At 36.6% G+C, this 27041-nt stretch overlaps 1 non-coding gene across 1 annotated transcript; it reads left to right on the forward strand.

The window, feature by feature from the left end:
* Positions 1–22889: 22889 nt before the first annotated feature.
* On the forward strand, positions 22890–22999 carry LOC142423564 (U6 spliceosomal RNA). The gene has a single exon (XR_012779192.1). It is a non-coding gene; the product is annotated as a U6 spliceosomal RNA (small nuclear RNA).
* The last annotated feature ends 4042 nt before the right edge of the window (positions 23000–27041 follow it).

Here is a 27041-nt window from a genome sequence, read left to right on the forward strand (position 1 = left end):
TGTATGGATTGTGATAAGAGTTGTATGAATCCCTAATAAAATGTTTAAAAAAAAAAAAAGAAAATCCTCACTAGAACAAAGGCAGCATTCTGATAATTAGATAGAAGATGGAAATTGTCCATCCATTCCCATAAGAGCAGCAGTGAAAGTGTCAGAGGGTATACTGCATTGAGAAAATGTGCTGCAAAATACCTTTATATGGTGTGCAAAACAAAGAGAGCACTTTTGAGGACTAAATTCTTTCTGATCTAAGCTCCATGAGAATGAACAATAGAATAAAGATGAATAAGAAGAGCTGAGATGTTTGAATTATGGTCTTGGAAAAGAGTATTGATTATAGCATAGGCTGTAATTTAAAAATCCTAAAAACCACACGCATGCAGATGTTGCAGGGGATATAGCATCAGAAAATGAATGGAAAATCAGGCCTAAAGACTGTGTTTTCTGCTGGAAAATAAACTCTACAACAAATCCCTTGACCTTGGTAAAAAATTAGTAACAATTGGGCATTTATCTGTTTTCTGACAATCTTTGTTATAACTTGAATTACAATGAACAATCGAATAAAGCTTAGTGCTAGTATCTTCCTTAATATGGGAGAGGAAAACTAAATTGACTGAAGTCTTTCCCATTACCAAGATTACCATATAAACTGAAATTTAATGACTGTGTATGGAACATAAGATCTAATAATCATAGTGCTAAGTGTTATTACTGAATACAGAATTTAATGGGTCAATTCTCAGCTTTCAACAGCAGTTGGTCATCGTCTCCAGTTGAGAAAATAAAGGAACATTATCTAAGTCTACAGAACACCTCCTACACTTAGAATCACAGTGCAGAACTTGCGTTTTATTACAAGCAAATCCAGAAACTGCCCCTTTCTCTCTCTCTCTTAATCTCAGCACACACACACACACACACACACACACACACACTCACAGAAAGAGACAATGTAGTTAGATATTTCGACACCATATGATTGTTTGATATGCTGCTGTTAGGTACCGTCAAGTCATCTCTGGCTCACCGCTCCCTTATGTACAACAGATGGAAACACTGCATGGTCTCATGCCATCTTCACAGTTGTTCCTATGTTTTAATCCATTGATGCAGCAACTGTGTCGATCCATTTTGTTGAGGATCCTTCCTTTTTTCCACTGCCCTTCCATGTTACCAAACATGATATCTTTCTCTATGGATGGAACTCTATTGGCATGTCCAAAGTAGGTAAGACAAATTCTTGCCAGCCTTTTCTCTAAGGAGCCCTCTGCCATACTTCCTCCAATATAGATCAATTATCCTTTTAGCCATCCATATTAATTTCAATATTTTTCTCCATCACAATTCAAGTGCATCAATTTTTCTAGGATCTTCCTTATTCAATGTCCACCTTTCACTTGCATATGATGCAATGAGAATACTTTGGGTTGGGTCAGGTTCATTTTAGTCCTCAAAACAACACATTTGTTCTTCAATATTCTAAAGAAGTTTTGTGCAGCAGATTTACCTAATGCAATACATCTTTTGATCTCTTAACTGTTGCTTCCATGAGCATTCATTGTGGATCCAAGCAAGACATAATCCTCCAGGCTTCAATTTTTTCCCCATTTATCATGACCTGTTGGGAGGATTCTGGTATTCCTTATATTGAGTTGTAATATTCCTTATATTGAGTTGTAATCCATTCTAAAAGCACATGATCTTCATCAGCAAGTGTTTCAATTCTTCCTCAGTTTTTCCAGCAAGCACGGTTGTGTCATCTACATATCAACAGCTTATTAATAAGTCTCCCTCCAATCGTGGTGTCATATTCTTCTTCACACAACCCAGGTTCTCTGGTGATTTGCTGAGCATACAGATTAAACAAGTATGATGAGAGGATAAAACCCTGACACCACCTTTCCTGACTTTTAACCACACCATATGCCCTTGTTCTATTTACACAACTATCTCCTAATCCATGTACAAGTTCTTCATGAGCACAATGAAGTGTTCCAAAATTCTCATTCTTCTCAAGATTATCAATAGTTTGTTATAGTCCACACAGTCAAATACCTTGGCATTTACAATGAAACACAAGTAACATCTTTCTAGTATTCTCTCAATTATCCATATGATATCTGCCATGTTATCCCTTGTTTCATATCCTCTTCTGAATCTGTCCTGAACTCTGGCATTTACCTGTGAATATACTGCTGCAACCATTGTTGGATTTAAAGCAAAATTTTACTTGTGTGTAATATCAATGATATCATTCTATAGTTTGAGCATTCTGTTGGGTAACTTTTCTTTGGAATGGGCACAAATATGGATCTTTTCTAATCAGTTGACTAGATCTTCCAAGTTTCCCGGCATAAGCTAATGAATGCTTCCAGGGCTTCTTTGGCTTTCTGGAACATTTCCATGCTCATTCCTTCATCCTGGAACCTTGTTGGAGGCTGATTAATTCAGTGCAGTTTGGCCTTTCTCCCGTTAGCACCATTGAATCTTGCTCATATGCGACATTCTGAAAGGGTGGGATGTCTATGAATTCTTTTTGGCACAGTGACTTTGTCTATTCTTTCCATCTTCTCTTGATGCTCCTTGGATTATTCAATATTTTATCTACAGGATCAAGATTGTAACTCAAGGTTTGGATTTTTTTCTTGAATTCTTTCAGTTTAAGATAGCCTGAGTGTGTACTTCTCTTTGGTTTCCTCATTTTAGGTCCTTGCACATTTTCCCTATAATATTTGGCTTTGTTTTCTCAAGCTTCCCTTTGAAGTATTCTATTCGGCTTCTTGACTTCATTCTTTCTTCCATTTGTTTTAACTACTCTGTGATTAAGAGAAAATTTCAGAGTCCCATCGGACATTCACTTTGATCATTTCTTTCTTTCCTGTCTTTTAAATGACCTTTGCTTTCTTCAAAATGTATGGTCTTCATGTCCTCCCACATCAGGCCATCAGGTCTCCTGTCATCAGTATTCAATGTATCAAATATGTTCTTGAGATGTTCAGGAAATTCATGTGTTGTTGAAAATAAGAATATGCTATGAATAAATCATTGGTTTGTAAAATTCTATCATGCAGGCTTTAGCTTCATTTCTATCACCAAGTCTAAGTCCATATTTTCCTTTCTTTTTGTTTCCAATTTCTACATTCCAGCAGCCAATGATGGTCAATGTCTCTTGATTGCATGCTTGGTCAATTTCCAACTGAAGTCATTGGTAGAATTCTTCAATTTCTTCATCACTACTTTTTATGGTTGGTGCATATATTTGAATAATAGTTGTATTGATTCCTTGAATTCAGATAGATATAATCCAATCACAGATAGCATTGCACTTCTCGAAAGATCCTTTCTGACAATGAATTCTGTGCCATTTCTCTTGATTGTATTAGTCCCAATATAGTAAATCATATACTTTGCTGATTAAAAATGGCCAATCCCAGTCCATTTAAGCTCACTAATGCCTAGGATATCAATGTTCACGCATTCCATTTCATTTTTGACCACTTCCAATTTTCCTAAAGTCATACTTCCCACATTCCAAGTTGCCATCATTAAAAGATTTTTGAAACTATTTCTCTTTGCCTCGAGTCCTATTCCACCAGCAAGTGAAGATCTAATAATCTCCACTCCTACAGGCTTTACTAGACTCATGTAACCACTGTGTTGACTCCCCTCAAATAAATCATGTCCTCTTCAGTTACATTTCAGGTGCCGTCTTACCTGGGGTGTCCTTACTTGGGAAGAATCCAGAACAATGTCCTGCTTCCTTTCTTTAGGCTTTCATTATTTGGCAATGCTTTGAAGCTATGCATAGGTTTTCAGAGACCTCTTCTTCCAAAGTTGGTACCCAAATACTTCTTCATTTTTTATACTTAGTATGGAAACCCTGCTGAAACCTGTTCACTTCAGATGACCCTGCTGGCATTTGAAACACAAATGACATAGCTTCCAGCAACACACAACCCACGAAAATATGAAAATCTGTCAGACAAATGGTAGTTGCTTCTATGAGTCATGACTTGCTCTTAGGAATAACTCTTTTAAAATTTTGATCACAAGTATATAATTGTGAATAATATTCTACTGTCTGTTTCAATATCATAATTTTTAGATATTTTTTGTATAAAGGTTCATTTATATGATTTATGTTTATGGTTTTTAAAAAAGATTAATTTGCAGAGTATATATGTGAAAATAGACTTTCTAATTCATATTTGTATAGCAGTTCTAAAAATATGAATATTAATACATTGACAAGACACTATCCAAAACTATAATTTTTACTTTAATATTTCTAGGTTATTTAAAATTCAATTCAAAATAAATGAATGGCAGTTTTTTCTGTAATTAGTTTGTATACTAATATTTTGTATAACTTTGTTTTATGCAAAATATATTCAAAATTATGGTTCCACACTAATCATTTCAATTTTAATGTGACAAATTTTAAATCTATATTATTGACAATTACTTATGTTTTTATATCTATATTCTGATCTATTTATTTAGTTTTATAATTTTAAAAAACAGCATAAGTACTAAAATCTTGCAACTGAAACGTCTAATTCTCATTCTACTGTGTTCATTTTATTGAATAATATATTTTTCTCTTACAGAAGATCCCAATTTCTCCCCGAAATGTGGATTCCCAGCTTACTGAGCTCTTTAACTCCAGGTAAGTTTTCCCAGTTCATTATACCATTCTATTCATGGAGAGTTACTCTCTTCTAATATTTTCTATGTCTATGACTCATCCTTCTCTGCCTTTTCATCTAAGAATCAAATGACCATGATGAATCTTGCATAAGACCCTATGTGGAAGGAAGACAGATACCTATCTGAGGGATTAAAATGTTGTACTAAAATAAGGGTCAAAAACTTATGGGAGAGTTGCATTATCACACAAAGAGTAATGTATTTTTGATTAGTCCCAAAAACTTAAATTATTTACATTCTAGCCCTTTACAGAAACAACAAAAATACTATTTTGTACTTTAAGCCATTAAAAAAATAATCAAGAATTCCAGGAAGGTGGCAAAAAAGTAGAATATTCTACTTAGATCTCTCTTTATGTGAATGGAGAACAACTGTTAAAAAGGCCAAATAAGGGAAACTAGATGCACGACCTAGAATTTTGGTGCTCTTGGATTTGACTGAGACTCCTCACTCTGATTCCCAAGACAAAGACCACAGCTAAACCAAACTGAAGTCTCCCTTTCCCCACTCCATTGAAATTCCCTCTCCAGCTCTGGCTGAAGTTCCAGATCGTACCTAAGCAGGCAAACCCCGGGAACTTAGAGACAGACTCAGGTCAAGTGCTTGAGAGTGATTTAGACTTCCTACCCAGTTTCTTGCCCACAGGGAAGGCAGCAGAACAGCACTGAGGTCTCCCATTCCCCATGCCATTGGAATCCCCTCTCTGGCACTGGCAGAAACACACTAGTGAAGCATGAAAACTCAGTGAACTTAGAAGTCAGAATCAGACACAGGACACTGCAGGAGTGATTTATAATTACTACCCAGATCATTGTCCTCAGGGAATGCAGCTGACCCTTGCTAAAATCCTCCTCTCCCCAGCCTTCCCAGTGCTTCTCTTACTGCTCATGATCAGACTGGAGATGCTTCTCTTGACCGGTGGCTGTGACTAGTCTGTACCCAGGTGTCCTGAGTAGCCCAATTCACCTTCTCCCACCCCAATGCCATGAGTAGCTCCATTCACCTTCTCCCACCCCAACATCATATGGCCTGCATATCAGCCCATGCTACATGTAATTGGCCTGCCCAGCAACATCTTTGCTCTCTGTGATCTCCCATCAGTGCTGCCTGAGAGAGCCAACCATGGAGCCCTCCAAATAGATATCTCCAGTTGTCTAGGGAGAGAGTCAACACTAGTCAGATAAAGACACAGCTTGAATCATCAGTGAATCTGGCTCAGGTAGTCTTTACTATCATTCTTACTGCCTCTAAGAAAGTAAACCCAGGGTTCCTGGACTCCAAGGAAGCTGGTGAAGAGCACCACCAAAATGCCACAGAGAAAACAACCCACATCAGCATCCACTACCAAAAAAAGAGCAAGAGAAACAAAATGCAATGTCTGAGAAGGACCTGAACACAGTGACTTACCTAGAAAAAGCATACTTTGAACCACCACGGAAAGCAATCTTCAGAATGCTTCTTAGATTCAAATAGGATATAAAGGAATCAATATAGGAGGAGGATGAAGTAATAGAGAAGATAGAGTCCACTTACTGAAGAGAGATACAAGAGAAAGGGAAAAGGCAGCAGAAGTAGGAAAAAGAAAGGTAAAAGACCTTCCCAACAGGCTGGAAGAGGCAGAGGATCCCATTAGCAACCTCAAAGATAGCCAAGTAGAATTCAACAAATATGAAAGAAAATCAAACAAGATAATCAAAAAGCTGAAAATAACCTGAGAACAATGAATGATATTATTAATAGGAACAATATTCTAATAATTGGAATGCCAGAGAAAGATATAACAGAGAAAACAACTGCAAAAATAGAAAAGGAATTCCTAGAAAAAAACCTTCCCCAATTTAATGAAGGAGAATCAGATAATTATCCTGGAAGCAGAGAGGTTATCAATCTGACTTAAATCCAAGAAAGTACACCAAGGCATATTGTAGTCAAATTACCCAATTTTAAGGAAAAGGGGAAAATCATAAGAGCAGCTAGAGAAAAAAATGCAGTCAAATATAAGGTAGATCAGATAAGAATATGCTCAGACTTACCAACAGAAACCATGAAGAAGAGGGGAGAATGGAGCAGCAAAATCAGAAAGTTGAAAGAGAATAACAGTAAAATAAGAATCCTGTACCGTGCCGAACTCCATCAAAATAGACAGAGAGGTAAGGGTTTGCCCAGATCACAAAGAATGTAGAGATTATGTTAAAAAAAACAACAACCCAGCAATACAAAAATTACTTTCCAACTCAATTTGGACAGGTGATCCACACAGGAATATTCAGGGGTCTCACTGCATAATGTAACACTATTGAGAAATCAATTCACTGAAAGCAATGCCCAAGTCATCTTTGAGCCAAGGGTGAAAAGAAGGCAATACTGAATCCCCCCAAACATACACAGTACACAGCTAAGGAGGGAGAAAATATCTACCACAAAAGGTATGAGATGACAGCAAATGCTCACATAGATGTAATCACTCTGGATGGCAAAGTCTGAACTCACCTATTTAAAGACAATGGCTAGCACATAGGATTGGGAAACAAAACCCATCAATCTGTTGTCTGCAAGACACTTGTTTCAAGTTCACAGACAAACACGGATTGAAAATCAAAGGATGGCAAGCTAATGGCAATCATAAAACAGTAGGAGTTGCAATTCTAATCTTTGACAAAATCAATCTCAAAATGAGGACATAACAAAAGCATGGACACTATAGAATGCCTAAGAGATCTGTAGACCAAGAGCCAATGAGTATAATAAACAAAAATGTGCCCAACAAGAGACCCGCAAAATTTATCAATCAAATCCTTCTAAAGATGAAGAAAGAAATCACAAGATTGAAAATCTCATAGTAGGAGACTACAGTGCACTGCTCCTTAAGAAAGACATATCAGCAAGAGTGAAACTCAAAAAGGAGACTACAGAACTAAACTCTACAAATAGGCAACTCGACCTGATAGACATATTCAGAGCTCTCCACCCAACTACAAACAAAACAAAATGCAACACAACAAAATGCAAAACTAAAAGGTTTTTTCAAGTGCACAAGGTATGCTTTTGAAAATAGGCCACATACTGTGACATAAGTCAAGCTTGAGTAATTTCAAGCATATAGAGGTCTCTTGGACTTCCTTTTCTTTTTTTTTTTACTGCTTTATAATATATTTTATATTATTTTTTTTAACGTTTTATTAGGGGCTCATACAACTCTTATCACAGTCCATACATATATATACATCAATTGTATAAAGCACATCTGTACATTCTTTGCCCTAATCATTTTCTTTTCTTTCTTTCTTTTCCCTTTTCTTTTTTTACATTTTATTAGGGGCTCATACAACTCTTATCACAATCCATACATATACATACATCAATTGTATAAAGCACATCCATACATTTCCCGCCCCAATCATTCTCAAAGCATTTGCTCTACACTATCCAGCCCTGCAAGGTAGAATTCAGATCATGGTAGTTGGGGGGAGGAAGCATCCAGGATCTGGGGGAAAGCTGTGCTCTTCGTCGGTACTACCTTGCACCCTGACTGACCCATCTCCTCTCCTAAACCCCTCAATGAGGGGATCTCCAGTGGCCGACACTTGGGCCTTGGGTCTCCACTCTGCACTTCCCCCTTCATTCAATGTGGTATACACACACACACACACACACACATATTCTTTTTTTTTTTTTTTTGCATGATGCCTTATACCTGGTCCCTTTGGCACCTCATGATCGCACTGGCTGGTGTGCTTCTTCCATGTGGGCTTTTTTGCTTCTGAGCTAGATGACCGCTTGTTTATCTTCAAGCCTTTAAGACCCCAGACACTACCTCTTTTGATAGCCGGGCACCATCAGCTTTCTTCGCCACATTTGCTTATGCACCCATTTGTCTTCAGCGATCCTATCATGGAGGTGTGCAGCCAATGATATGATGATTTTTTGTTCTTTGATGCCTGATAACTGATCCCTTTGGGATCACTCACTCACTCAGGCTGGTGTGTTCTTCCATGTGGGCTTTGTTGCTTCTGAGCTAGATGGCCGCTTGTTTATCTTCATGCCTTTAAGACCCCAGTCACTATCTCTTTTGATAGCCGGGCACCATCAGCTTTCTTCACCACATTTACTTTTTCACCCACTTTGGCTTCAGCAGTTGTGTTGGGAGAGTGAGCATCATAGAGTACCAATTTAATAAACGAAAGTTTTCATGCATTGAGGGAGTGCTTGAGTAGAGGCCCAAGGTCCTTCGGACTTCCTTTTCTGACCACTACTCCATAAGCTGGAAATCAAGACGTGAAAGACAAAAAATCAAGGGCAAAACTTGAAGCTTCTTCAAAAGGTGTGGATACTGGCCCAAATTAAAAATGAAATTCAAAAGTTTCTAGAAACTAATGAGAATGAAAATACAACATACCAAACCCAATGGGATACAGCAAAGGATGTTATCAGCAAATGTTTGAAAGTGATAAATGCACTTATGAAGATGGAAGAGAGACTTATGGTCAATACTCGATCACAAAACCTTCAGCAGTTGGAAAAGAGTCAACTAAATAGTCCTTTTAATAGCCAAAGAAAAGAAATTATAAAAATCACAGTGGAGATAAATGATTGGGAGAACAAAAAAATGCAAAAATTCAAAAAAGCTGGTTGTTTGAAAGGATTAACAGAATCAATAAACCTTTGGCAAACCTAACAAAAGATAGGAAGGAGCAGATGTTCATATCCAGGATGAAGGATGTAACCAGGAAAATTACAATGGACCCTAATTAAATTAAAAGGCTAATTACACAGTACTACAATGAATAAAGCAACTTGGAAGACATGGACAAATACCCTACCCAGTTTATCTTATATAGATATCAAGAACCAGAAAAGAACTATAGCAAAAGAAGAAATATATAGAGTTATCAAGGAATTACCAACTTAAAAAAGTAGTGGCCCTGATGGCTTCACAGGAAAATTTTACCAAGCAGTCAGGGAATATCTGACAATAATTTTCCACAAGCTCTTCTAGAGCATAGAAAAGGATGGCTACCTTCCATACACATTCTATGAAGCTAGTATAGCACTCATACCAAAACCAGACAGCCTTGCAGGGCTCGATAGGGCAGAGGTTGTACACTGGTACTTATGGGGGCTGGAGGCACAGGGAATCCAGGGTGGATGATACCTTCAGGACCAAGGGTGTGAGGGGCGATGCTGGCAGAGTGTAGGGTGAGTGGGTTGGAAAGGGGGAACTGATTACAGGGATCCACATGTGACCTCCTCCCTGGGAGATGGACGGCAGAGAAGGGGGGGAAGGGAGACTCCGGATAGGGCAAGATATGACAAAATAACGATGTATAAATTACAAAGGGCACATGAGGGAGGGGGGAACGGGGAGGGAGGGGAAAAAAAAGAGGACCTGATGCAAAGGGCTTAAGTGGAGAGCAAATGCTTTGACAATGATTGGGGCAGGGAATGTGCAGATGTGCTTTATACAATTGATGTATGTATATGTATGGATTTTGATAAGAGTTGTATGAGCCCCTAATAAAATGTTTTTAAAAAAGCGGGTGAAGGGAGACGCTGGATAGGGAAAGATATGACAAAATAATAATTTATAAATTACCAAGGGCTCATGAGGGAGGGTGGAGTGGGGAGGGTAAAGAATGTACAGATGTGCTTTATACAATTGATGTATGTACATGTATGGATTGTGATAAGAGTTGTATGAGTCCCTAATAAAATGTTAAAAAAGGAAAAAAAAAGAATAGGGGACAACAGGGCAATATCTCTAATGAACATTAATATTAAAATCCTTAGAAAAATTTTGGCCAATAGAATTCAAAAGTATGAAAAATGAATAATTTATCATGACCAAGTGGGTTTCATACTAGGGATGCAAGGATGGCTCATCATCTGAAAATCCATAAACATAATCCATCACATTGAGAAGAAAAATGAAAACCCCATGATAATATCAACAGACCCAGAAAAAGCATTTCACGACATTCAACATTCATTGCTAATTAAGACACCCAAGAAGATAGGATTAGAAGGAAATTACCTCAATATAATATAAACCACTTATGAAAAAACAAAAACCAATGTTGTAATCAATGGAGAAAAGATAAAAAATATTCCCACTGAAGAAGGGGACCAGACAAGAATGGCCCTTGTCCCCACATTTATTCAACATGCCTGCAAACATACCTCTCTCTGATACTCGGGCTCTCAGGTCCTCATCGTCATCTCTACACTGCTCAGACAAGTCTTCAGCTCCAGAAATAAGTGTCTAGCAGCCTCCCAGTCCACCCACAAGCTTCCTACTTGATGGAGCTCAGTTCTCTCATGCTCTGGATCTTAGAGTCTTTCTCTATCAAGTGCCTGGAGTTGCTCTATTTCCTCAGCAAGCCTCCTAACCAAAGGCAGTCTGGTTTTTTGCTCTGTGGACTGGGAATCCCACCACACCATCTCCTGCCCATCTCCTGATTCTGCTACCTCAGCTGCCGCCATTTAACTGCTGCTGTTTCTCACTGTCTCCAGTGTTAGTTCTCTCTCTCTCTCTCTCTCTCTCTCTCTCTCTCTCTCTCTCTCTCTCTCGTCTAGGAGAGAGCAAAAGGATTTGGTTCATTCTTAGGTCTTCTTTCTTGGTAGTCAATAAATCCCCTTTCTGCCTCTCAAATGTCTCACTGAAAACCTAGTAGTGTGGCAAAAGGAACTGATCTCTCATTATGGTTTCATACACCTTATTTGCATGGGCTAACCCCCAAAAGGTGCCATGCACCTTAGGGATATTATTAGCAAAGTGTTCAATACCCTTAAAGAATCACACATGTCTACTTTCTGTGGTCCTGCACAGTCATTTGGTGGGAAAACCATGGCTAGAAGTGAGATAAAGATGGGCATTCTCCCACAAAGAGTCTTGAAAACCCACAGGAGCAGTTCTAATCTGTCTTATTGCGTGGCTCTGAATCAGAATTGATCCATTACAATGAGTTTGTGTTTTTACTTATGGTTACAAGGGGGTTAAGTAGACTGCACCATCTATTTATATATAAACATTTAAGCATCTTATTTATAGTTTTAGCTTATGTTTTAATGTCTGACAGAGCTAGCGTTTATATTCAAATTCACTTACATGCTCTTTACAAACATAATTTGAAACTAGAATTCTTGGTTCCAGTGATAGGGCTGTTACAACCTCATACCCTCTTCTAAACTAGCCCTTATGACTAGACATGGAGAACAAAGGAAATTTTGTAACAAAGGAAATTTTGGAGTATCTTTGTCTCACGCACCAGCAGAGGAGTCATGAGAAAAATGAAATGGAGAAAATAAAACTGGAAATATGATTTTAGATATGACTAACCCTAGATAGCGCTGCAGGTATATTACAGACCTATGTATGTGTTGTGTCTTCCAGTCAGATACTCTTTTTATTAATTTCTTCTAAATTTTTTGTATCCATTTAACTTCATTGAGCATAGAAAATGACTGAGAAATAAACTGCACTCATGTACTTAAAAAGATACAGTTCATGTGATAGCTACATCATTTAGTAAGATTACTTCAATTTATTGACAGCTTTTAAAGAACATACTAAAACAGTAAGTAAAATGCAGACCACATTGCAATGAACTACACTAACATATCATCATTAAAAACATATTTTTCCTGGCTTCTAATATTTCATTTCTGGAACCACTGGATCAATGCCTACCATGTAAGAATGCATCAGTATACCTTCTCAGAGGCAGCTCTATTAAATTGTATTTTCCCCCTGGCTGAGAATATGTACCTGCTGTTAGAAGTAGAAAAATAAATTCCAACATTTCCCACTTTTCTATATTTTGTACTCTTATTTACTTCCCAAAACACATGAAGCTTATTCAAGCTAGTAAATAAATCATATGTGTGAATATCCTGTTAGCTTCTTCTAAACTGATTTTATTTCTTAATATTTTGGAATTTCCCCATTATGAATTCTCACTATCTTAAATTCTCAGTTTTTTCAAAGGATTTCCCTATCATAACACAAATTTTTCATGCCCAAAATCAGATATTATAAAAATAGTGTTTGCTTTATAATTAAACTCATTATTTTGAAATTCTCTTTTTTTCTAAACATTTGTTGAAAATATATACTTTTCTCTATTGTCAAAACTCCTGAAGTACCAGATACATTGCTAAATGTCCTCCCCAGTAGTTAAAACTTATACATTTCAAAGTAATTATTACCTGTTATTCAAATTTTAAGTGTATTTTTCCTCTGTCTTTGAATATAAGGCTACTTTCCTTTAAGGATGTTTATTTATCTAAGTAAAGCTTTAATTGTATGGAATAAGCAAAGTGGACTGATATTTAATTTCTGTTCCAATATTTTAATGCCTAACTGAGATGTATATATCCAAAGAGGATCTGAAGTAAATTTTCTAAGTTTCTTAATCACTATTCCTTAGTAACATAAGAACCATGAAAAACATTATTAAATTAGTTTAATTATTTACTTTTCCTTATTAAAAAAATCTCCCATATTATATGGTTGGGCTTTTAGAAAATTGCAGTGATTTTTGAAATAAAACATTGCCATAATTAAAAAAATATATATACCAACAGTTGAAGCATGCATGAATTATGCAGTGTTTTGGCATGAGTTCCTCAAGCAGTTCCTCACGTAAGGAGCTATGAAACCGACCAGTGATTTAACATCATTCATCTTCTTCCATGTGGCATATGTTCTCAGTCAGATTAAACACAAGAACTTTCCACAACAGTGCTGCCTGCATGTAAAAGCAGGCTGGAAACTAAAAGCCACTGTGTATGCAAAATTATTTTGAAGGTAATTGTATTTAACTACAGCTTCAATAAACATAGAGCGATGCAGACATAAAGCAATACATTATTTAGTGTTTGCAACAACAACAAAAAGACATATAAAATCAACCAATTTAACCTCACAAAGGTCCTGTCCCCAGAAAACTTGATGCTGGCAATCCAAATCTGATGTCAGAAACAATGACTGTTCTTAAGACGTGAGCCATTGTACGAAGCCTTCTCAGGGCAGCTCAGATATTCAAGCAATTATGAGCGCAATTAACCTGTTTGATGATAACAAATTGTGGAATATCAAACCACCCTTAAACTTACTTTTAGAAAGATCTCCGCAGATGACTCAAAGTCAGCTTTAGCTTGTGTACCCTTGTAAAGTTGGATCTGGATCTTGGGGGTGGGGACAGAGGGGTGTAATTATTCATTAGAATTCTAAAATATGACCAAATGTCGAAATACTCCTGTGCTTGATGAAATATCCTTTATGAAAGAAAGCCCTGGAAGAATAGGAAAAAGCACATGGATATTATGTCTAAATGAAAAACAACATATATATGTATAATCCGATTTTGAAAAGTAATAGTTCAAAATAATTGAACTACAATTCTTAATATGAACACAGTTTTGTTGTTGATGATGCTGTGATTCTATTCAAATATTTGTTAGAAAAGCCAATAAATTTTTCTGTTAAAAAGAATTTTTAATCATAGTAACAGTTAACAGTATAGTTTAAAAACCCAACTGAAGATATTATAAGTTAAAATCAGAACTTGAGCTATAATGTGAATCTGAGATATTCTCTGAAGGCTATCCATTACTCAATGCCATTTAGTTTGCCACAAATAGCTCTGGAACATATTACATTTGGTATTTATAGTGAGCAATGGTCACGTAAATTCTAAGGGATTAAAAAATTGCATAGCAATTACAATCCTAAAATTACTTTGACTTTATTATTTTGCCCTCAGCAACTATATGAATTGACTATATGCTTAGTATTACAGAAACTCTTTATATGGCTTTGTTAACTAATTCCCATTTATTTTATTTTAAATTATCCTAGGTTCCTCTTCTTCCTATTTAATACTATTTCATATCCATAATAATTTTTAGTTATTAACTACCAGATTAATATGATGATACAAATAGCAACATAGTGTTGTCCTAAATTGACCAGGGGAGAACCAAGATTGAAGCGGGTGTCAGAGTAAATTGAAGACGCTGTTTTGGGCATATTAGTGTTTCAATACTTTACAGAATATTACTAAAATTTTGAAAGATTCAATATGATTACTCCTGGTCTTTTACAAATTTCTTTGCTTAAATGACACTTTTTCAAAGATGTATTTCCTTCATTCTCTATACCATAAACCTGTTTATTACCAATTGAAATTATAATATTTATTTGTTTATTATTTTTATTACTTCTCATCACAATTTGGGTTCCATGAGTATTTTATATTCTGGGAAGATAGAATATATTTTGAACATATTAAAAGCTCGATAAATACTTGACAGTAGACTACTGAATAGATTAATTAAGATATTATTCCAATTTAATATAAAAAATGTGCTTGCAGGATGATTTTTTCCCCTCCAAATATGGAGTCTCTACAAATGACAGTAAACTTTATAAGTTGACTCTATTTCCTCAGAAGTATAAAGGTAGTTATTCTGAGTTTAAAACAATATTCTCCAAAGAAGAGAAATGGGTAACATGCTACTTTAATTCTATTACTACTTTTATTTTAGAATTGAGTATGCTTGCTTTTTTCCTTTTTCTTTCTGTCTTTTTAAGAACATTTAATTGGAAATGCTTACAACTCTTATAAATCAATTGTATCAAGCATATTTGTACATATGTTGCCATCATCATTTTCTAAACATTTTCATTCTTTTTGAATCCTTGGTCTGAGCTCCTCTTTTTACCCTCCCACCCCCCTACTTCCATTGTGACCTCTTGATAAATTATACATGATTGTTATTTTCATTTTTTACACAGACAGTTGTCTCCCTTCCCCAGTGGTTTCTTCCCATTCCTTTCCCCACTTTCTCCTAACCTCCTGGCATTGCTACTCCTGTTTCTGTTCCTGAGGGGTTTTTGTGACCTGGATTCCATCTGTCCTGAGCTCTCATCTGTACCTGGACACATGCTCCAGCCCAGCCCGCAGTGAAAGGCAGGATTGGGATCATGGTAGTGGAGGTGAGGCAGCCGAAGGAACCAGAGGAATATTGTGTGTTTCATCAGTGCTATACGTCACATTAGTTGACTCATTCCTTCCTTTCAACCCTTCTGTGAGGGGATGCCCCATTGTCTACAAATGGGTTTTGGGTTTCCACTCCGACCCCCCTCATTCTTAATACATTTTTGTTTGTTTGTTTGGAGTTGTATTAGTATAGGTACTTTAGAGAACAAATCCACAGAAACTCATGTATAAGAGAGTGTTTTATATAAAGGTTAAGTGTGCATCAAGAAAACATCCCAACTCAGTGCTGCCCAAGCTCACACAACACCCATGAAATTAGCAATCAAGGATCTAGATGATATTTTGTATTGGACAAACTTGAGCAAAGACCTGTTTAATATGTTGAAAAGCGAAGACCTCACTTTGAGGACTGAGGAGTATCTGGCCCAAGCCTTGGTGTTTTCAATCTTCAAAGATGCACAGAAAATCTGGACACATAAGAAAGGAAGACTGGAGAATAATCGGTACGTTTCAATTTTTATTTTTAGAAAGAATATTAACTATATCATAGATTGCCAGAAGAACTCTGTTTTGGAAGAAGTAGAGTCAGAATGCTGTTAGGCTTAATATTGCATATATGAACTTGTTTTCAGGAATATCGAGACCCAGGAGAAGGCCATCATGCTTGGGAAAGTAGAAAGTCAGAAAAAACGACAACCTCTCAAAAAGATGAACTGGCACAGTGGCTGCAGCAATGGGCTCAAACATAACATTTGTTGTGAAGACCAAGCAGTATTTTGCTCTGTTGTACATATGATTGCTTTAAGTTGGATGACAAATACTGGTTTACAAATGGTATCTGTTTCACATTGCTAAGTCTTCTATAATACTGCTAGATATATACAAAGACTTGTGTTTGGCAACAATCAATTACAAATTTTAAAATCATAAATTAAAACCTATTGCTATCCATTCTGTTATGACTGACAGTGGCCCTATTGGACAAAGCAGACAAACCATCGGGTTCCCAAGGTTGTACATACAAAGGAAGCCTACCCCATCATTCTCCTTTATGGCCGCTGTCCTTTCCTTTAGCAACTAAGTCATCTCACCATGTTGTATTCTGATTGGGTCGCCATTGAATTCTTGAATAGCTTCATGAAAAGTTAATATTTTGCAGTGTTATTGCTAGACTTGGAACTCTACTTTTCTACTTTATTGTTTGTCTTCTTTTGCTCACCATCATGTTTGAATGATTTATCTATCTTGTGTCATCTGTTGTTAGAAATGGCCTACTGTATGTGTGTTCTATCATTTATTGGAAAGTACTACAATTGTGGACCTTTGCATAGAATCCAACTTGTGTCTATTATGAACAAAGTTACTGTGCACATTATTATAATGCTCTTTTGAAATGCACTAACAAATTTTGAGTGCTACAACCAGGAAAAATGAAGATATTTGCTTCATTTTAACAGATAATTTAAATAGGTTTATGCTATCGGTGTATGATGCTTCCAGAAAAGCATGAGCATTTCAATTACTTCACATTGTCACCAACATTGACCTTCTTAGTCTATATGTTGCCCATGTTCGAATTTATGACTTGACCTAATTTGATTTTCTGCATTGGTTTTAAATCTACTACTTAGCATAAATTGTAGCTTCATTTATAAATTCTAATTTAGTTATGCTTTTTCTTATTTATTTATGATATAATTATTAATGGGATGAATGAAGAGTTATCATTCATAGCAGATAAACAAAATTTTCAGGTAATTTCTGAATTTTAAGCGGCTTTTGTCATATTTTGAAAATGATATAGTAATTATATTTACATTTATTAATCAGACTCTAGCTCATATTATCAAGTACCTCTCCCCCCAAAGCATAAAATTTTGATTTAGGTGAAATAAACTATTCCCACTATCTGAATGCTTTCCTGCTAATTATTTTAATTAAATCAATTATTTCACAATGTGTAAAGCATACATTAGAAATAAAATTTTTCAAAGTCATTAAGATCGCACCAACTTCTTTTGAGTAGATCAATATTTTGGATCTTTATTTTAATGAATTTGTCATATCACAAAATTATTGATTTGAGGTACTATCTAATAATTACTGTGTTATCCAGCACATCAAAATGTTATCATTAAAATTTGATTACATACAATAATGTTTGATGATTTCGAATCCAATGCTAACGTACTGAGATAGAAAAAAAGATTTTCTTTTTTAGGTGTAGGCAAGATGTACATAAAACAATTAAGACAGAGGGAAATAAATAAGACACTGCCATCAAGTTGATTCGTACTTGTTCCTACCTTAACTAACAGTGTAGAAGTGTTCTTGTGAGTTTCTGAGACTTTAAATCCTATGACATCTCTGTGCTGCAAAGATGTGCCCAGTCTTCACTATACTAATACTGAAATGTTATTGTTATTTGGAAATTTTATTGAAATTTAGTTGCTCTATATTTAGTTAATTTAGTGAAGATGATGAGGGCAACGAATGTAAAAGGGTGCTTTACTCAATTGATGTATTTATGGATTGTGATAAGAGTTGTCTGAGCCCCAATAAATGATTTATAAAAAAATAAAATAAAATCAGAATGTTCAAAAAAGAAAGAATTCTAGTCTATCCTCCAGAAGGAAAATATTTTCTAAATTATCACATTTTTGGATTCTTTCTATTATATTTCTTATCAATAAGCTATTTTTCAAATGTAAAATTCACCAAATAAATAATAATTACTCAGAGAGTTTTGACAGTTAGCAGGTATTTTTAAAAAGAGGCTCTAGGACCCTATTTTAGTTTTGGAAATTTATATCACAAATATAAACCATCTCCAACTTGTAGACTCATCATAAATAATCATTAACTTACAGTATAGGATGAAATATTGGATATGTTTTCAGGTGTTAAATGAAATGCACAATATGAAAACTAAACAATATTTTCAACATTGTATGAAAAAAGTCTTTGTTTTCCAAAACAATTGTGTTCAACCATTATACATACTATATGTCCAATATAAAAAGTAAATCTAGTAATCATAAGTTACTATATAGGTTCATGAGTGTAGAGACAGTAAGCTATTCAAGGAATGATGGATCAGTATATACTTATCGTGGCTTCTTTTAATAGTAAAGTAAGACTTTGTGACAAATTTGTTCCACATTTTACTGTTTAGCCAGGGACTGACTATTACATTCTGGTTAATCAATCATCTATTTAAAGGAAACATAGAGAAATATCCGGTCAGTTGAGAGAGAAAAGATGAGTGATCCACTTTAAAATAATCAGGAAAATACTAAAAAATTTTAAAAAATAATTCTATGGGGGCTCATGCAACTCATCACCATCCATCCATCCATCCATCCATCCATCCATTGTGTCAGCACTTTTGTATATTTATTTCCCTCATCATTCACAAAACATTTGCTTTCTACTTGAGCCTTTGGTATCAACTCCTCATTTTTCCCCTCCCTCCCTGCTTCCCCTTCCCCCATGAACCCTTGATAATTTATAAATTATTATTATTTTGTCATATCTTACACCATCCAACATCTCCCTTTATCCACTTTTCCACTGTTCACCCCCCCCAGGGAGGAGGTCACATGTAGATCCCAGTAATTGGTTCACCCTTTCCACCCCACCATCCCTCCTCCCTCCCAGTGTCGCCACTCTCACCACTGGTCCTGAGAGACTGGTCTGTCCAGGATTCCCTGTGTTTCCAGTTCCTATCTGTACCAGTGTACATCCTCTGGTCCAGCCAGATTTGTAAGGTAGAATTGGGATCATAATAATGGGTGGGGAGGAAGCATTCAAGAACCAGAGAAAAATTGTATGTTTCCTCATTGCTATACTGTACCCTGACTGGCTAGTCTCCTCCCCACACCTCTTCTGTAAGGGATGTCCAATTGCCCACAGATGGGCCCTGGGTCCCCACTCTGCACTCCGCCTCATTCACAATGCTATGATTTTTTTTGGTCTTTGATGCCTGATCCCTGATCCCTTCGATGTCTTGTGATCTCACAGGCTGGTGTGCTTCTTCCATGTCGGCTTTGTTGTATCTCAGTTAGATGACCACTTGTTTATCTTCCAGCCTATAGGACCCCAGATTCTGTATCTATTGACTACTGGACACCATCAACTTTCTTCGTCGCATTTGCTTATGCACCTGCTTTGTCCTCAGTGATCTAGTCGAGACAGGCTGGTGTGCATCTTCTATGTGGGTTTGTTGTTTCTCAGCGATAGGGCTGCTTGTTTATCTTCAGGTCTAAAATTTAGCACATAATTTAATTTAGCTACTAAGATTGTACTCCAGGTCAATAGCCATAACATAAATTATTATTGACTCAGAAATTTTACAGTTACTGTTTAAAAGTGACTTGTGTTCAGAATAACCTTTGATAACACATTAAATGACTATGTTCTACTTTTATTGACAAATATATTTGAAAACATGATGATACATGAAGCAAAAAAAAATCTGTACTTCACATAAAAGTGCCAGGAGTAATATAATTTCATTTACTAGACACAAAATGGAAAAGAAGGAGCTAGAGATAGATGTGAGGTAACAGTGAACTGATAAAGATTATTTTTAGAGAATATGCTACAGAGTGATGATTGTGTGTGTGTGTGTGTTCAAGAATAAACTATTTATTGTATTCAGCACGTAGCTCCTAGTGATGGGAATGTGGTGAACCACTTGTATGGAGCCTTTTTCTGGAGTTTATCTCCCGTCTTTCTGGAATTCATATTCCAAGCAGGAATGATAAATAGTAGACATATAGTATGACAGGTAGTACTTTCCCCCCAAATGTTTCATCACTCTTCTTGACTTACTATATTCAGTGCATAATTCAAATACAGAAAAAGAAATAAAAAGTTTGGGTTTATAATCATAATAAAGGAATGTCACTTATTACATGAAGTAAATAAAATTTAAAAATAAACAAAATGTCCTTAAAATCCTTGGCATCAAGACATGGCAAGGGAGTGAAAGAAGAGATTTGGACACAACAAATTCACCATCTGACAATATCCTGAGACTACATTTCCCAGGAACTCCTGCTACCTCAGTAGAAGTTCCCCTACCAGAGGAAGGTCCCAAGAATCAGTTGCAGAGGAAATTTTAAAAATGACTGGATATGCACAAGGAAAAAAAATACCAAGACTGGACATGTTGGTTGGAAGGATTTCTTCCTCTTTAAGAGTTTCTTATCAAAATTCTCTTTCGATGCCTTAGGTTCTTCAATTTTGTTTTCTCTCTTAATAAGACAAGAATCTGAATTCCAGTAACGCTTCTGGCGAGCCAGCCAGGAGAAAGGAGTGCTGGAACAAAAGCGTAGTTCTTCACCATGATGAGATCAAACCAGAGTCTTACCCAGGCAAGAAGGTGAGCAGCTGCCAAGATCTTCTCAACCTCTGTCGCAATGGTTCTCAACCTTCCTAATGCTATAAGCCTTTAATACAGTTCCTCATGTTGTGGTAACTCCCAACCGTAAAATTATTTTCATTGTTAATTATTTCACTACAAATCAATGAAATTTTGCATTGAAGCATGGTGTAGCATGGATAACAGTCTTAATATAACAACAGAAAACTACATTGCTACATGTTGCAACAGTATGCTTAAAAAGCCAACATTTGTGAGAACGTTGAGATAGCTTCTTTCTCACCAGATCAGAAATTCCCCGGGCAGTCTTTGCAAGAACACAACAAAGATCATCTTCCACAATGAGTGTACTTCTGTATTTAGACTGATAACCAACAAGCTGGAAAACCCTGTTTCACAAAGATATGCTGTTGGAAATGGAAGAAGAAGGCTCAGCACAGTCTCAGACAGAGCAGGATCTGACTGCAAACACTTGATCCATATGTAACTGGCATCACAGAGAGATCAGTTCTCGCGGCATCTCTGTTAATAAGTTCAACAACGAACTCTTCTTGTGCTGTTTCAGAGACATCTTCAGCTTTGACCCTGAATGGGCTTCTGGCAAGTGCAAATGGGGTCAGGTAGATTTGGAAAGTACCATGAAATTTCGTTGGCTGGAGATGGATAGAAGAGCGATGTCTTGGTTCCTAAGACCATCAGAAATATGCTTTTTCCGATGGTCTTAGGTGATCCCTGTGAAAGGGTCGTTCAACCCCCAAAGGGGTCATGATCTACAGGTTGAGAACTGCTGCTCTACAGTAATAGTCCAGCTGGATCTCAGAGGTGAGAGAACTTTGCTAGAAAATTGTACTTGTCTCTCTTTGGGCTTGGGGTCTGCTTGCTTATCGTGTAGGATTTAAAATCTCCCCCAGTCAACCTTTGTAAGGTCGGTGAGAATGGACCTCTTCTTCACGCATGGCACTAGCTTTCTTCAGCATTTCTGTCTGGTGATGTGACTGTGAGAACAAGGTGGTTGTTCCCTGAACTGTTATGAAGCACGAGGGCCTTCCTGTTCTTCATCCTGTTTTGGGCATGTTGTGAGTCTGAAGTTGAGAAAGAACATTTGATTTGATGTGAGTGTGTGAAGACAGATTTAGTTCACAGTATAACTGGAGTTACGGAAAAACAGGTTATATATAAGCTGATTGATTTCTTAAAAAAAATTAAAAGGCCTATGCCCTTTTACCATAGATGGTTGGCATAAATACACCTCTATTTTGGAGATCTCATTTTCCTTATAAACATTTCCCAAGTTCTTCCTTCCTCTGTTAATAAATGGCTTTATATATTTTTAATAGGACAGTTCTTTTAAAGAGTGTAGTATTTATTTTAATTAGTATAGTAAAGCCTTGTAAAACAAAATGTTAAAATTTTATTTTACTTCTGTATGATAATTACATGTAGTGTATAAGGATATGCTACCCTTAAGTGTTCAACACTGATTTTCTAACATGCACATACTTAAGAACCAAACTATTTTAATATTATAAGGAACAAATTAAAATATATACCTTAATATATAAGACATACATCTTTGTTTATAAACTTGCTATCCCTAAAGTTGTTACACTCACACACGTGTACACACACACATTGCTTTTGTAAATATCTTTAGGATTAAGAGCTCTAAGTTATTTGCTAATGTTAAATTGAGTTACAAATTGTTTCCTATTATTGAAAATTCACATCTTTTTTTTAAAAAAAGATTTATCTATGCTTAAGTCTGCTAAAATAAACCATTTTCAAAGCTCACTTTTTCGGCAGCATGTACACTACAGTTGGACCAGTACAGAGAAGATTCGCGTAGCCCCAGTGCAAGGATGACACGCAAATTCGTGAAATGTTCCACATTTGGGGGTTCAAATAATAAGTTTATTGAAGGAAAACTACTGTATGTTGCACTAAAATTAGATGGAATTTAAAGATTTCCCCACAGGCTGTTTTTAGAGTGAATGTAGTAAAGATTCACAATCCTCTAGTCAGTTTTTGCGGTGTAAGCATAATTAAAAAGCGCCTTATGAAAAACAAACACATTCAAGTTTTTGTGCTCAAGAGTTATTATAAGAGCTGCTAAAATGTAAAGGTTCTAAAGATTTTATGACATTACATAATTTTAGTAAATTTCTTTATAGTAAATGACTGATGGATCTGTTAATTTCCTAGAACAAGGGCATTTATATCTCAAAAGTCCCAGAGGCTAGTTAGTATATGAAGAGGCCTCTTAATATTTGAATCAGATTCTAGCCAAAGTTTATTAAAACATACTTTACATAGCTTATAAATTACAGATTTAGCCTTCAAATCTTTCAGAAGATGTTACATAATGATCTTACTCTCTACTAAATTAGCCGTCAGATCATTGCTATTTAAAGGGTTAAGGCAAAGTAAAACACAAAGTCCTATATCATTGCTAGTTCAAATAAATGTTAATTACATTAGGTCAGTAGAAACTGAGAAAAGATTGAGAATAGATCATTACAAGGATTTCTCAATTATGCAACTGAGAAACAATGACAGAAATTTTAATAAGCTTGATGCTATACCTGAAATTATAAAGCATTGTGTTTCAATATAGTTCTGTTTGGTGGGACATTCATTCTGACTTTTAATTCACCTTGTTTGGCTTTGCATTGGTTTGGGAACATCTCCCCACCACATACCCATTTCAAATGAATTGTGCAATCAAAGTCAGTTCTATTGCTTCTTCCCCACCTTCCTCCATCATTTTTTATTCCTGTAATCCCCTTTCCCTTCTTGTTACCCACTCCCCACCCCATCATCCCCTGTCAACCCTTGTATCAGTTATTACCACAATGTGTCCACTCCTCCAGTGCATAACACACTGGGGAAACAACATGAAACCAAACAATAAACCATAAACAATAAAAACCAAAATTCAAAATAAGGTGATAAGGATAAAATAATAAAAATAATAATATACAGACCAAAATACGAATTGTGAGTAAGAAAGAAAAGGCCCTCATCAATATTGTGAAATCAGGGAAAATATTTTCTGTCATGGAACAAGTAAGAGATACTTGCACCCAGAACCAATGCTGGTTCAGTCTAGAGGGAGGTCGTCTGACCAAATGCCCAGTGCAATCCAGCATAATCAAGATTGCAATGGTCTCTGGTGATGGTAAGGCTGTTCAAGACTCTTGCCTGTTACTAGAGAGATCTGCCAGCTGCTCAGTCAGTGGTTCTCAACCTTCCTAGTGCTGCGACCTTTAATATAGTTCCTCATGTTGTGGTGAGCCTCCAACCATAAAATTATTTTCATTGCTATTTCATAACTGCAATTTTACTAGTGTTATGAATTGGGCGACCCCTGTGAAAGGGTTGTTCGACCCCTAAAGGGGTCACGACCCACAGGTTGAGAACCATGGACTAGATTCTCTGCAGATGGATTTGGGGACCCCATTGTCCTCCATAGATTTCTAAAAATTGGGTGTTCATAAAGGTAGCTCTGGTGCTTTTGCCTTTACCAGATTTAAATTGTTAAATGATCTTTGAATCACACCAGGTGCTGCGCTTCCTCTGTGTGGACTTAGTTGACTCCTTGCTTAAATGGCTGCTTGTTTGAATACAAGCCTTTAAGACCCCAGGCATCATTCTGACTGATAATTGGGCATCATGTACTTTCATTGCCACACTTTGCTGTAGCACCTTTATTTGCGGTGATCATTTCATGAAGGTGAGCCAGGATGTGTTATCAGAACTAATAGTTCTTGAATTGTGGCTAGAGTTAAGTAGGAGCCCAGACTCCATCTGCTTGTCCATGGGCTTTGCGTGTCTCAGGCTTACTTCGACAGTGGTAATAATATAAAATCACAACCCTGTAATATCAATTGCATCAATAGCAGTCATAAGCCAACCAGCAACCAAACAAACAGAACACACACCCAAAAAGAAAAAGAAAGAAAAAAATAACAAAAGCACAAAAAATGCAAGCTACAAGCGGAAAGCAAAAGCCCATATAAACAAAGAAGTACAGCATTATCAAACACCCCTGTAGTACAGGTAGATTTGCACTAGTTTCATAATCAATTTTCCCAGTGACCCAGCACTCCACACACCACTCCACACACTGTACGTATGAAGAGTGTATGCGACTACAGTTCCCCCTTGAGGCACAACCCATGAGTTTTTGTTCTACACAGTTCGATCTCTCTTTCAATTGGGCTGTTGATCTTAAGTATGGGGCTGGATGCCAGTGGGGGGCCTTACTGGGTCCATTCTTCCAAGTGCAAATCCCTGCTCAGTGTATCCCAACCTGTGGTGTCACTGTAGGGTGATAATTCAAGTACTACATGTATGATGATCCTGGGTCCCTTTCTACTGAATACCCACTGAGCCAGGGTTTTCTCCCGTGGTCCAATGATTGCCGTGTTCACAATCCTGAGGCACCCACTCTGCTTCCTCTCCCAGCCAAGTACCCCAGCCCTCAATCCAAGGGTGCAGGCAGCTTCAAGGTAGGATTCAGGTCATTCAGCGGGGCCTCTGTGTTAAGTACTTCTGTGGTAGCCCCTGTGTTGTATGCTACTGCCTGCCCTGCCAGCTTTCACGGTTTTCCTGGTGCTTAGACCATGTTGTGGCTTCACTGAAGGTTTGGTAGAAATGAATTTGTAGTGTCTATCCAGCTACTTAAATTCTGGCCCACTGTCCCCCTGGCAAAATGTTTTTTTCTATAATAGATTAAGAATCTTTCAGAGTAAAGTAGAGGAGGGAGAAATGTGTAGTAATATGTACTTTTAGTCTTGCATTGTTCTTAGACAGACATAGCATTGATGGCTACCAATCTATTTATCCCTTATTTTATTTTATCTCATTATCATTAAGAATATTTCTTTGTGTGTAATTGTTAATGAAATTTTCTGAAGGAATGGACCCAGTCAATCCTGAGGAAATCTTGACCGCAGATCATGAGCAAGTCTATGAATGATGCACAGCCTCAACTCCAGAATCTCCACCTGAAAGAGCTTGCTTTTCTTACTATTGAATGGATGAGGAGAGATTTCTACTTATATAGGCAGGGTGATAATAATACACACCACATACAAAAGGGAGGCAGCTCCAGAAGGAGAGACCTATGTCCTTGAATCCATGAATTATGTGTATGAACCATCTCAGGGAAATTAAAGAGGGCTAGGGAGAGGAGGTAGAGATTTGGATAGAACATGCATAGAGTGTTAGACAATAGAGCTACATTTCCCAGAATCCCTTCCTCCACCAATGGCATTCTCAAGTATTTACTATGCACACAAATTCCAAAAAAGGCTCGATATGCACAGGGAGACTAGAAATATGAAGACCGGCCCTTATGACTAGAAGGATTTCTTCCTCTTTAGAAATATCTTAGTAAAAATCTCTTGTGATTCTCCATGTCTTCAAAAGATAAATCTTTCTCTTGATAAGATAAGAACCTGAATTCTGGTAACATCTTGGTTCCCCTCTCAAAATTTCCTTATCATTTATTCCTTACCGAACTTCCTGATTGTACAACTTCCATTTTTTCAAACAACCAATTTTGAGAATGTGCATTAATTTGAACAGTGATGTACTGATTCATATCTTCTATCTTATAGTTTCCTTTACATCAATTTCCTCTGCTTTCTCTGTCTCATGTATTCACTTTCCCTCTATTACTATCTTTGTTTAGATCTTCTATTGACCGATCGTTGTCTCTTTATAACTAATGAAAGACAGAAGATGGAACATTTTCTGGTGGGTAAATCCTCTGACCACGTGTCTTTCCACGTGGTCTCTCTAGAGACATGCTACATAAAGAGTGACTGGCTGTGCTTTCTGATGAAGTATCAGTTTGGTCATTTGCTATTTTGTATTTTCTTTCCTTCCTTTCTTCCAGTTACTGCCCTGCATTTGTAATCCTCCTACAA

The sequence above is a fragment of the Tenrec ecaudatus genome, chromosome 12, assembly GCF_050624435.1.
Source record: "Tenrec ecaudatus isolate mTenEca1 chromosome 12, mTenEca1.hap1, whole genome shotgun sequence".
Taxonomy (NCBI): Eukaryota; Metazoa; Chordata; class Mammalia; order Afrosoricida; family Tenrecidae; genus Tenrec; species Tenrec ecaudatus.